The 11,670-nt window shown below is 42.0% G+C and overlaps 1 long non-coding RNA gene across 17 annotated transcripts; it reads left to right on the forward strand.

Annotated features, from left to right (window-relative positions):
- Positions 1-1,581: 1,581 nt before the first annotated feature.
- LOC127345682 (uncharacterized) lies at positions 1,582-9,437 on the forward strand. 17 transcript variants are annotated; one of them, XR_011756271.1, is made up of 10 exons: positions 1,585-2,404; positions 2,534-2,708; positions 3,241-3,745; positions 5,259-5,445; positions 5,662-5,939; positions 6,159-6,220; positions 6,374-6,395; positions 6,496-6,526; positions 7,712-7,938; positions 8,309-9,437. It is a non-coding gene; the product is annotated as an uncharacterized lncRNA (long non-coding RNA). The 17 variants fall into 17 exon arrangements; XR_011756266.1 differs by having other exon boundaries at positions 1,583-2,404; positions 6,159-6,395; positions 6,809-7,938; XR_011756267.1 differs by having other exon boundaries at positions 1,583-2,404; positions 6,496-7,938.
- Positions 9,438-11,670: the final 2,233 nt, after the last annotated feature.

Genomic DNA, 11,670 nt, shown 5'->3' on the forward strand with positions numbered 1-11,670 from the left:
TTTTGCAGAGCCTGTTACTGAAGTAATGGTAGATGTAGTAGGCATAGACGCAGCTTCGTCTGCATTGTGTGCATCACCTGCTATGGAAGCAGCAACATCATCGGCACATTCATCTAAGGAATTCATCTAATGTTCAACCTATTTTGACTTAGTTTTCTTTAGTGTCGACAAGGTAAGTTGCTTTTCCCCTATATAAATAATAACATTTTAATCTAGGCACCAATTTTGTTCTTGAATATTTTATGTAATCTTGATACTTATTACAGCATATGTACAAGTATCACGAGTAGTGGACAGGAATTGGAATTAACCTGGGATATCTTAAATCGATCTTTTTTTGAACTTCATTAATGTGCCATGAGATAAAGAGATGAGGATAAGAGGGAGAGATAAAAAATAGGTACATTATTATACTCAAATAGAAATATATCGATATTAAAAAGAGTAAAAATAGTAGACTAAATAAAAAATACAAGATAGTACACATAATAAAAATAAATATTTTATATTAAATGCCAAATTAAACATTGGGTTATGCAAGTCGGTCGAACTAGGAAAAAAACCTAAATCAGTGCGACATTTTTCGTCCAAATGTTGATTTTCTATATCCCGGTGCAACGCACGGGCACTTTTTCTATATACTAAAATAGCAGCTTCGATGATGGACGATGGATTGTGGTATATGTCCAATTAACGCGTGCCGTAGCGGCGTAGCCGTACGGCCGAGATGACCTTGGATTGAATAGAAACAAACTGGATGAGATCGATGTCCGGATCATCGGGCAATGAATGGAACAGAGAATGCGCGTTGGTTCGACGTTCAAGGACGACGATGCATCGTATAGACGCTAGAATTTTCATTCGGCTCGATGGCATCGCACGTACGGTGTGATACTCCGCTATACGTACGGCTGGTACCGGCTGAAATCATCGATCGAGGGGTTAACTCGTTGGTGCTGATCGGATCGAATCCAAGGAGATCTACTAATCAATCAATGGATGACTGGAGAAATAATAACTTCTACGGCGCACTGATACATCGATCTCTGATTAGATGTACTCCCTCCGTCCTAGAGTGTAAGTCATATTCCCAAAAACTATTTGTCCCATAACCCCCACCTCTAAGACTACTTACAATAGGAGTATCATAGGTAGTATCATGCATCACATGCATGCAAAAAGCTGATGTGGCAGTGCAATTAAAGATGTGAGAGATGATAGTAGTATCATAGGTAGATACCGTATCATAGCAAGTAGTACTAGAAAATTTAATGCCAAACAAATCTTGTACATATATTTGCATTGAGATTCTACAAATCAATTAGTATAAAAAGATTATAATACTAGCATATGATACCATGCATTGTGAACATAATAACATATAGTAGTATCATACACGAGTGCGGACGAATTACACCCGAGCTTGGGTGCACTCGATGAATGTGTGGCTGAGGTTAATCCATGAGCATTTAATGTTTTTATTTTTTAGTATGAAGAATTGGCTGAAATTTGCTATACCACTGCACGTTGTGTACATCTCCCGTAAGATATTGAATCTAACCTATAATAGATGCCCCCCAACGGGGGCCTCACAGGGCATCCACGCACGCCACCAGGCGAGCAAGGGCTGGCCGGTTGCGTCGTCTCGTTTCGAGCCAGCGATTGGGCCACATGTCACAGCAGTATTGGCTCAAGGTAGCAAAAGAGAAAAAGGATCGAGGAGAGAAAAGCTAGCGACCACACAAACCTTATCCTCGCTGCGGCCGCCCCTGTCCCTTCTCTCTCCGTTCGTCGCCTCGTCCACCCAGCCATCCCCGTCGAGCTCCACCTCCTCCCCGTCGAGATCCACCTCCTCCGCGTCGCCGCCTCGCGCGCCGTCCATATTTTCCACCACGTCGCATAGAAGGTGTAGCTCCCACGGTCAAACCCTAGCCGCCGCCCAATCCCCTCACGTGCTACGCCCCTGCCCAATCCCCTTCCTCCTCCTGCCACCATCCTTCTCCTCCTTCACCTCTCGTCCCTGCCCTTCTCGTCTCCGACCTCGCAGCTCCCATGGCCGTCGTGGGAGGAGCGGCTGGTGGCCGGCGGGAGCTGCATCCTGTGCCGCCACCGGATGAGCGGTTGGTGGCCGACGGGAGCAGTCCGTCGCCGCCGCCAGAGGAGTGGCTGCTGGCCGGCCGGCGCATCGCAGCCACACCGCCGACGCACGTCGTGCCATCCCCGGAGGAGCAGCTGGTGGAGCTCAGCCCGTCCTACCCCTCTCCGATTTGTTTTGCTAGACCGCCTAGCCTCCTCCACCTCTTCATCGTCACCAAGGAGGCCGGCCAGCAACAGAACAATGGCCCTCCTCTTGCTGGAGAAACAATTATACAGAAGATTAGGCCCTAATATTGATGGTCTACAGGTAATAATCTGAATTTTAGTCGAGGTTTCTCACGAGGTTGCAGCACCAATAGTCTGAATATTCTTAGCCATGTACTTTTACCTCATGAAGCTTGACTATATCTGTATTTTTTCTTGTTGGATGTTTCAGGGCTAGGGTTCTGTACTAAGGAGCTTGTTGGATGTTTCAGGGCTAGGGTTCTGTACTAAGGAGGAAATAAGACTAGGTTGCAGCCAGTAGTTGCGAACGGCCGGAGGGCCTCGCCCCTGGTACAGCCACCTTGTTGTCGCGTCGTGCCTCTCCGCTGGGTATATGTATAATGAAGGTATGTGCAGCCTATTCAGCAGCTGTTTTTTTTCCACTTCAATTCAGATGTTTTTTAATAGTGATCTGACGAATTATCAGTTTCAATGTGTACTGTGCTATCAAAATAATGATAGACCAATGCAATGCTTGATTAATCCAGGTAGCACAAATTCTAAATAAGGAACTTTCTAACCGGACATCATGTTCATGCTCACTATAGGTGAAACTGTTCATGCACGTTATTAACATACAAATTCAACATAGTGTGGCTACAAAGTGGGAAGTTAGTTCTTCATAAAAATCTCATAGCTACAAAAAGATACATGGGAGATAAGATATTTTCGCAGAGAAGAAAAGCACGTAGAAATCCTCTTCAGAGAATAATTGTTTTCCAGCAAGCTGACTTTTGGTTATTCATTGCAGATCTGCATACTCCTTTAACTCTTATATTGACTCTCAGTTTGTGCATGAATGATCAATCCGTAATGTGCCTTCTCTTTGCTAATGAATTGCAGGCACTTACACTATTATTTGCTTTAATTTTGTTACAGAGCTAAAGGGTTCTTCAGTTTGCAGTAGGCTGTAGCCTTCATAACTACAGGGTTATTTCTATATGATCACATTGAAGCCATTACTACCTTCTGCTGCTCTAGGGGGTTGCTTTCTACCGATGCTTGTTTTTTTCTATTTCGTAAATCTGCTAAGAGGCGATAAAAATAATGTTGGTCTGTAGAGCCTACTTTTTCGTTCAACATAGTTTAATTGCACTCTCAGTTTCCTGTGTTGAAAGCTATTGGAACATACCTCTTAATTATCTATGATGTATTGTGAGCCAGTCCCTTTAAATTGTCTGGTTTCTTTTCTTGAGGTTCGACCAATATATCTATGCTTACTTCCTTTTTACCTGTCGAGTAGATGTGGTCAAAAGATTTATCTATTATTTCAGGTACAACTCCCATGGGAAGGCAGCGGCAATGCCTTATAATTTTTTAGGTTCCTAATGGAATGTTATCTTTTCCTTGATTCTGCAATCCTCAAAGAAATTACACGAATTCTGTGAGTGCCCTAGCATCGACTATATAACATCACCTCTTCTGTGTCTTGCATTTTTTCTGAAGTTTCTTTGTTTGAAAAAAGAGTATCTATTTTTTATTTCTTGAAGAAGTGTCTACATCATTTTCTATCTAGCAAACCACTCATATCTTTTGTACTTGGTTGCAGCTTAGAATGTAAATAGGTTGCTGTAGCTATTTATGCATTGGAAAAATAGTGAATCCCTTTATGGTTGCTGCATATATATACCAGGTTAATGTCCAGGTCCAGTCATTTTTTGTTTATGAAAAATAAAATGCTCCTACTTTAGGACTTAAGGTGTATTTGCAATGATGTATTCTTAAAATCAGGACTGTATGCTGTTGTTTGTTACTGTAATTGTCTATTTGTATTCTGATGTACTTACGCGTATAGACCGGAAAGAAAGCAATGAGGTATGTTTGAGAGAAAAATTGAGTAGGGATACAGTCGTAATATGGAGATATGTCATGTTCAGCAAGTCTGTTCTTGATCTCCGTGAGGGAAAGCTGACAATTGTAGCACGTGCGGGTGAGGCTATTCCTACTTGTATAGATATTCTGGATGCTCTCTTGGTTCACATTAAGGGTGATCCAATCTCGGCCATTGTCTCTTTGGTTTATATAGATTTTGCCAACTATCAAGATTCTATGTATATATTTTGGCACCTACAAATGATTTGACTGAATAGATCAACACCAATGTCTTACACATGGTATCTACCGAAATCAGACCAGCAGACCCAGAGATCTCATGATAGACCATATTTTTCACATGCAGAGGTTAGGGTCTGCCCCTGTCACTTATTGATAGTCATGGATAACACAAGCGGATAGGAAAATGACGTAGCTGAAGTATAAAAGGCCATTTAGTTTTTTGCAGTTGGCTCAATCCTAGGAATATGAACCACCTCTCTTATGTTATGCACGATCTCGCGACCCATTATCAGGGAGATCTATTACAATAAAACGTGCCATTGCCTGAACCAGCATACATGTTTTTTTTCTTTTCGAAAACAGATGTACTTCTATTTCTAAGAATTATTATGGGAACATCCTTTTTTGAGAAACAATCTGTCGCTTAGGAAATTAGGGACAATTGCATTCAGAACTTCTGGAGGGTAAAGCAAATCGTCCTCTTGAATGAAGCCATAAGCATAGTTTAATCAGAACCCATTATGTTTTAGTTTATTTATATTATATCTTCTACAATTCTTTAATTGCGTGCCCCCCAGTATGTATAACAATCAAGAAGTAGGCTTTTATCAATTTGATTTCCCAACCCTGCATTACCAAGGGCTCTCTTTGTTTGGCTGGTTCTTTCTTGATCATATCTTTTCACTTTATTGTAATGTATGGTAAACTGCTAAGCTCCCTAATTTGGCCATGCCTAAAGTGTGTTATTATCGTATTGCCAAGGGTTTTGCATGACCGGGCCAATGATAAATTATGAGTTAATAAAACATGAGTTCTAACGTGATGCTTGAAAATACTTACAGGTGTGGTATATGGTGTCTAAAGAGAGCCCCAGAGTCGCCCGAGCCAGAGAAAGGTTCACGAGAGACATGCTGCTTTGGCTTGAGCACAACACAAGGTCTGATTGAGTTCAAGTGTGAGAGCAGCAGTAAAAATAATTGGGTTCGTGGTGTACAAAATCTGCCCCAGCAGGTTGATGTAACTGATCAGGTAGGTAGGACACCAGCTAGAAACACTAAAACTCAATACATGAATACAACATGGCAGTATCAAGAATGGATTTCCATTCCAGTTTGAGGCTTGAGTTTAATAGAGATATGGGTTTGTAATCATTTACCCCTATAGGAGAACTATTTTTTAGATTCATGTTATTAGATAATTATTTATACTGCCTAAGATTACTTTTCCTTCTGAAAATTGCTGCAGTAAGTTATAGAACTGAGGAGCCACAATATCCCAACAAGTCTTAGGAAAACAACAGTTAAAGCCATCAGGACCTGGAGCTTTGTCACTAGGTCCTCTGCCACCGGACCTTCTACCCAAGGCGCTAGGGTTTCAGGTGGCAAAAGTGGCAGGATTTTCTGGCTGGCCGGGGGCCACGGCGGACCCGTAGGAGATGGAAGGGCGACGTCCAAGGATGCAAGCGGCGCTGGTGATGGAGGATCTCCAAAATGTCTTATATTTTACGCTTGCGGTGGAATTTGGTAAGCTTGTGCAAACCTCTTTTTTAGAAACTTTCTACTGTAGCGAAACCCCCACAGCTCATTATTAAAGCCTTGTGCAAATCTCTTAGTGGTAAATATGGTTCAGATGCACTACCCTATATGTTTGTATATTTTTATTTGTAATTACCACATGTTGCATAGCAATTCTTTGAATAACATAGAGATGCTCTCATGGTATTAATGGAGAGTACATTGCAGATTCAGAGTGGAGATGATGTGTTGATAGGTTCAGAAAGATGAAGAATCGTTCCTCTTCGCAGGTTAATTTTGTGCTTTATTCTTCCAAAGTTTTACTTTCTTGCAAAATATCAATTACCTTCAGTTTTATATTGCTCTTCTGGTTGGTTCACACTGAATTTCTCTGTTCTTTATTCCGCAACCGTGATGATTGAATGCATGAGCTCGTGGTTCAGCTATCCTGCCAATTTCTCTAAGGTGAATGATAGAAAGTTAGTTATTTTCCTTCCTGGGATTATATAATATATGTATGAACTGTACTCTGTGGTCATTCATGCTTGGTCATTCATGCTTACAGTTGCGTTGAAGCCATCTACCTGAGATCTCATGTATGTATATAGGACCTCATTACTATTTAATATTATATATCCCTATATTCTCTACATCTTGCCGACTACTTAAAACACTCATAGATCTCATGTATGTATATAGGACCTCATTACTATTTAATATTATATATCTCTATATTCTCTACATCTTGCCGACTACTTAAAACACTCATAGATGTAATGGCTTTTGTTGACTAAGCTTTCTTGTACATTGGGTTTGTACTGTAAGAGATGGTGTATTCCCTCTGTCCAAAATTACATGACACAACTTAGTCTACACAGGATGGAGGAAATGCTAATGATGGTACACATAGCACTTCACCCATCGATTTCCAATGCGAAAGAGCGGTGGTAATTATATTGAAGCTGCACTTGATGTACTGGCTATGTTGTGTTCTTTTCTTCTCTTCATAGCTGATACTTCTGCTATTTATACGGTTAAATTAAAAACCTAGGTGTTTATTCTTCATTTTCTGTTTGCTCATATTGTTTTTTACAGATGGTTAAACGTATTCCCCTTTAGCTATGGTTCTTTTTGCTGCTATTATATAAGATCTCTATTATGTAAGTTGTAGATCGGTTCGAGTCCCACTGAATCATGCGCTAAGTGTAAACTATGATTCCTAAATATAATTAGCTTATGATGAAGTGTATTATAAAATGATTATATGTGCGAAAGACCGGGGTATCATTCCTCATCACCGGGATTCAACTATGTGCATACATTTCATTCTTCTTTGCCGAGTGCTTGGACTTCTATGAGTTGATCTTCTGAGTTGATTTATTAGTACCTCTTCTTTATGGTAAAATTAACTAGCCTGAAATATGCATCTAGAGTTTTATGTAAATCTTACTAATCTTACTAATCTTGATTTCTATTTTTGTCGATGTAATGCATAGTAGTGTTATTTGTATTGGGATATTCAATTTTCATGCCATTTTTCAGAACCCTAGGACTATCCACCTTACTAATTTTTTGATACACATGTTCTCTACACCTTAATAAATTTTTGATACACCTGTGCTCTACAGTATAAAATATTTAACCTGTTGAGTACATTATGGGTACAATGTTTTGGGGTGTTTTTAGCTTATTTTTGTATGTAAATGGCCCTGTGGTATTTTCACAGTTTTGATTTTTATTTGCATGCTTACATTCTTCAGTTTTTTATTTGCGGATTTTAGTCGTCCTCTGCAATAATTCCCTGGAGGTGAAGGGCTACTTTCCTCCCCCATTTCATGGTCTAACCAAGAGGTTTATTCAGCTCAGTGTCTTGTTCTCTTGCCAATTTTACTGTCAAACCAAACTGGTAAATGCATGCTTGTCTCAAATGCTCATACTCAACTAACTCTGTATGCAGAAAAGAAAAGAAATTCAGCTGCAAATGGCATGTCTTGAAACCAAACAGAAGGTAATAATTATGTTCTCCGTTGTTGAGGTTGATTCATAGCCTTGTATTTTAGAAACTTTGAACTTGGATGCTCCTCATCGATTTCAGGATTTGCAAACTTATCTAACGTTATAATCACTCATTTCAAACATACTGATAAGGGGAGAAAAAAGAGATAAAGATGTTCTTAATCAAATGAAAGTAATTTCAATTTCTTATAGATTATTTCTTTCGTGTGCTTTTTCTTGCCCTGTACTAGCCTACATTTAAAATGGGTTCATATGAAAATCCATAACAGCATGTTGGATATATTATTGCTACCTTTTTTGTATTCCTTTAATAGGTAACATCATGGTATTGACATACTGTAGTGTTGCTCAATTCCGTGTAGATGCTCCTACAATGGCGGTGTGAAGAGGAGAAAGAATGAAGTGGTACATGGCAGCAGCGGCGGGACAAGTTGTGTAAGATAATTGATACCTTCACATGGCCATCCTAATGCCTCGGTAAAAAAATGTACATACAATTCAGTTTTCCTACTCAAATTTCTTAGTACGGTGTCATCCAAATGGCAATAACTACGTTTTCTATCTTTGAGTTATACAGGATATGAGCGCGCGTGTAGTCATCATTGATGTGAGATTTTTTAGTTCTTTTATTCAGACTCATTGGTCCATGCGATTTACGACTTCTTTCAAACTATATAACATGCTTCCTTTTTCTTCTGTATATGCACATATCATTATTTGATTGAGCCCCACTTTTGGATTGGTGACAGCAAGTCATTGTCTCATCATAATTCAGTTTGATGTTTCATGTTCTCATTAAGAAACTACTTGCATTCACATGCACTGTATTTTGTTCAAATTTATCTTTTGACTACTCAATCTTTGTTTTGGGTCCTCCTGGATGATTCTAATGTTGGTTATGGGGGGCATGCTGAACTGATGGCTTTTTCCTATTAGAAAATCCTTCATTAGGCAACACGTCCTGAGTGACCTTTATAGTCCTCTCAACTGACCAGCCTTCATGATTCAGGTAAAGAAAGGTGAATGGTGTTGAGGATGAGAAACTGTAGCATTTGTCGAGGGTTTCAATGAAGAAATCTTGAGATTTGACTTAGATGATGAGCGGCCGATCACTCTGTGAAATTTCTGAAGTTTCAAGAAAACATGAGATTTGTAATGTTTCAGTAGTTGAGATGTTTGGTATTTAGTTCGTGCATATTGGTTCACTATTCATGTAAAATCTACCGTAGCTTGGACAATGAGTTTCTAGCCTGGTTGTTTGTTAGCCTCATGGCTGATGGTGAGCTTGTGAGGTTGTAATCAAACATTATAGCTTCATTCGGCACATACATGCTACCGTGGTTTCTACACTCCTTTCATTTTGATCTGTTGGTGTGAAAAAAAGGTCGTGCCAGTCCTTATTTGTTGCTTTGCTTGGTTCTGTACCCCAAGCTGTACTCCAAATTTCCCCTTTTGCCAAACAATGCAATATGCCATTTGTTTTACTGCCTATTCCCGCTTGCTGCTGGTGATATGATGAGTATGGATTTTTTGTTGGTGGTCAATTTTCTAATGTACTGCCTATGTAGATGATGATTTTGACGTTTTCTAATGTTTTCTGGTTGTATATAAAGTTATAAACATGTGTTTCTGTGCTTGTAATTTACCGTGGTTCATACGATTTGTAAAATCTAAAAAAGATCATTTTTCTAACTATACACGTGTCTCACGGGGTCGTGCGCCAAGGCGCACATCTAAATCTAGTGAATATGGATGGTCGGCAGTATGGGAATTAAATCAATTAAATCCGGCTGTGTGGTTGAGCAGGTGCAACATGTACCGAAGTTTGGCACATCTTGGACCTGTTGTGTTAAGCTATAGCTACTAACTAGGTTTTTGAAAGTTGCCTCCGTGGAGATTATTTTTCCAAACCAGCATTTTAGAGTTTCAAAACAGTCCGACAAAAAATTCCTGGATTTTGACAATGCCATATTGTACGGTGCAAAAATATCAACATGAAATAGTTTTTTTTTGGCACACAGACTCCGGCGCGTCCCAAAAAGCGCCTACTGCTTCTGAGCCCAATAAAACAGTCAACAACCCCGTGCTGACCCCTTTGTGCGGGGCGCCGAACGGGCACGCCAGCACCACGTCAGATTCAATGAGTGGGCTCCGCCTATCATCCACACGAGCCCAATCCCTACAAGTTTCCCCAAAATCTCCCCCCTACCGCTCGCCGCTCTATCTCCCGCATCCATCCAGCTCCCATGATGCAAAATCCTTGCCGCAAAACCCTCGCCACCATGTCACCGAAGAAGAAGGCTACGGCGAAACCGCGTGTGGTGGCGCCGAAGGAGAAGCCAGCGCACATGACGCAGAAGTAGTGGGACGACGAGAAGAGGCACTACTCCATCTTGACGGTGGACCGTAGACGGCGTCGCCTCGCGAGCGATGCGAAAGCAGTTGAGGAAGTGGCGACGGCAGCCACGATGGAGATGTGCCTGAGCTTGGGTGGCATGCCATCCAAAGCCGAAAGCGGCTGCTACCCCCTCACTGGCCGCAGCATGGCAGGCGGCGGTGCGTTCTCGAGAAGCGCCTCTCCCTCCTCGACGGCCTACTTCGCCGAGCCTCCATCGATATCGCAGATGCATTTCTCGTAGATGGAGGGGTGCGCCCGCTACTCCCCCGAGTATGCCGACATCGACATGACCGTCGACCCGAACGCGACGTACTCGCGGGCGTCGGCACCGAGGGGTAGCAACGCCATACGCTTCACCATCGACCTCAATAGCGACATTAACAATGGCACGCCGGATCTGCGCCGCGCATCAGGAGGTAGCGCCGGCCACGTGACTGACCTCACGTGTCTCACACGCACAATGTTCAGCGGTGACAGCAGGAGCACCCACCATGTGTTCGGCAGTGCATCCGGGGCCGCCATGGAGGACGAAGATGTAAGTTTTCCCTTGAACCATGGCTTGTGCACATATAATAGAGCTCCGGGAGCAAAATGTGAGCCTTTTGATTGGTTTGCTAGGTGAACGGCATTGACATCCTGAGTGGCATGATCCGCCACGGCCACGCTTACGAGCCCGTCTTCGAGGAGGATGACTACGGTGAATTGGGCGACGACTACGAGGAAGGAGATGAGGTGGACAGCGAGAAGATCGACGAGGACGCTGATGAGGTAGCCGAGGAGGAGCTGATCGACATCGACACCGGCATGTCCACGAAGAACAAGAAGATGAGGAAGAAGAAGGCCGTCGACACTTGAGGGCCGAAGTGGAACTCCCTAGAGGACATGTGCCTCGTCGACACGTGGAATACAGTAAGGTTCTGCCCCATCACCGGCGCCAATCAATCCGGCGGCAAGTACTACAAAAGCATATTTGATCAATTCAATGCGAGGAAGAATTTTGGTGAGTACGCCACCCTCCACATGATCCAGAACGAGTTCGTCATGTCTCACCGTTGGAACCTCATCAAGAAGGCATGCAACATGTTTAATGGCTACTATGAGAAGGTGAAGAACCGTGCCGAGAGCGGCAAAACGATGGTGTATTGGGTATGTATTGGCACTGTATTCATGTCTACCATTTGATAGCTTCATGTCATTGTATTCATGAATTGCAGGCTCTTCATGCATTTGCTAGATTCTCAACGCCCTCACCATGTACAAGCATCAAAATGGCGACAAGGACTTCCCCTTCATGCATTGCTTCACAAAGATTGAGGGTTGCAAGAA

Source organism: Lolium perenne, chromosome 3, assembly GCF_019359855.2.
Source record: "Lolium perenne isolate Kyuss_39 chromosome 3, Kyuss_2.0, whole genome shotgun sequence".
Taxonomy (NCBI): Eukaryota; Viridiplantae; Streptophyta; class Magnoliopsida; order Poales; family Poaceae; genus Lolium; species Lolium perenne.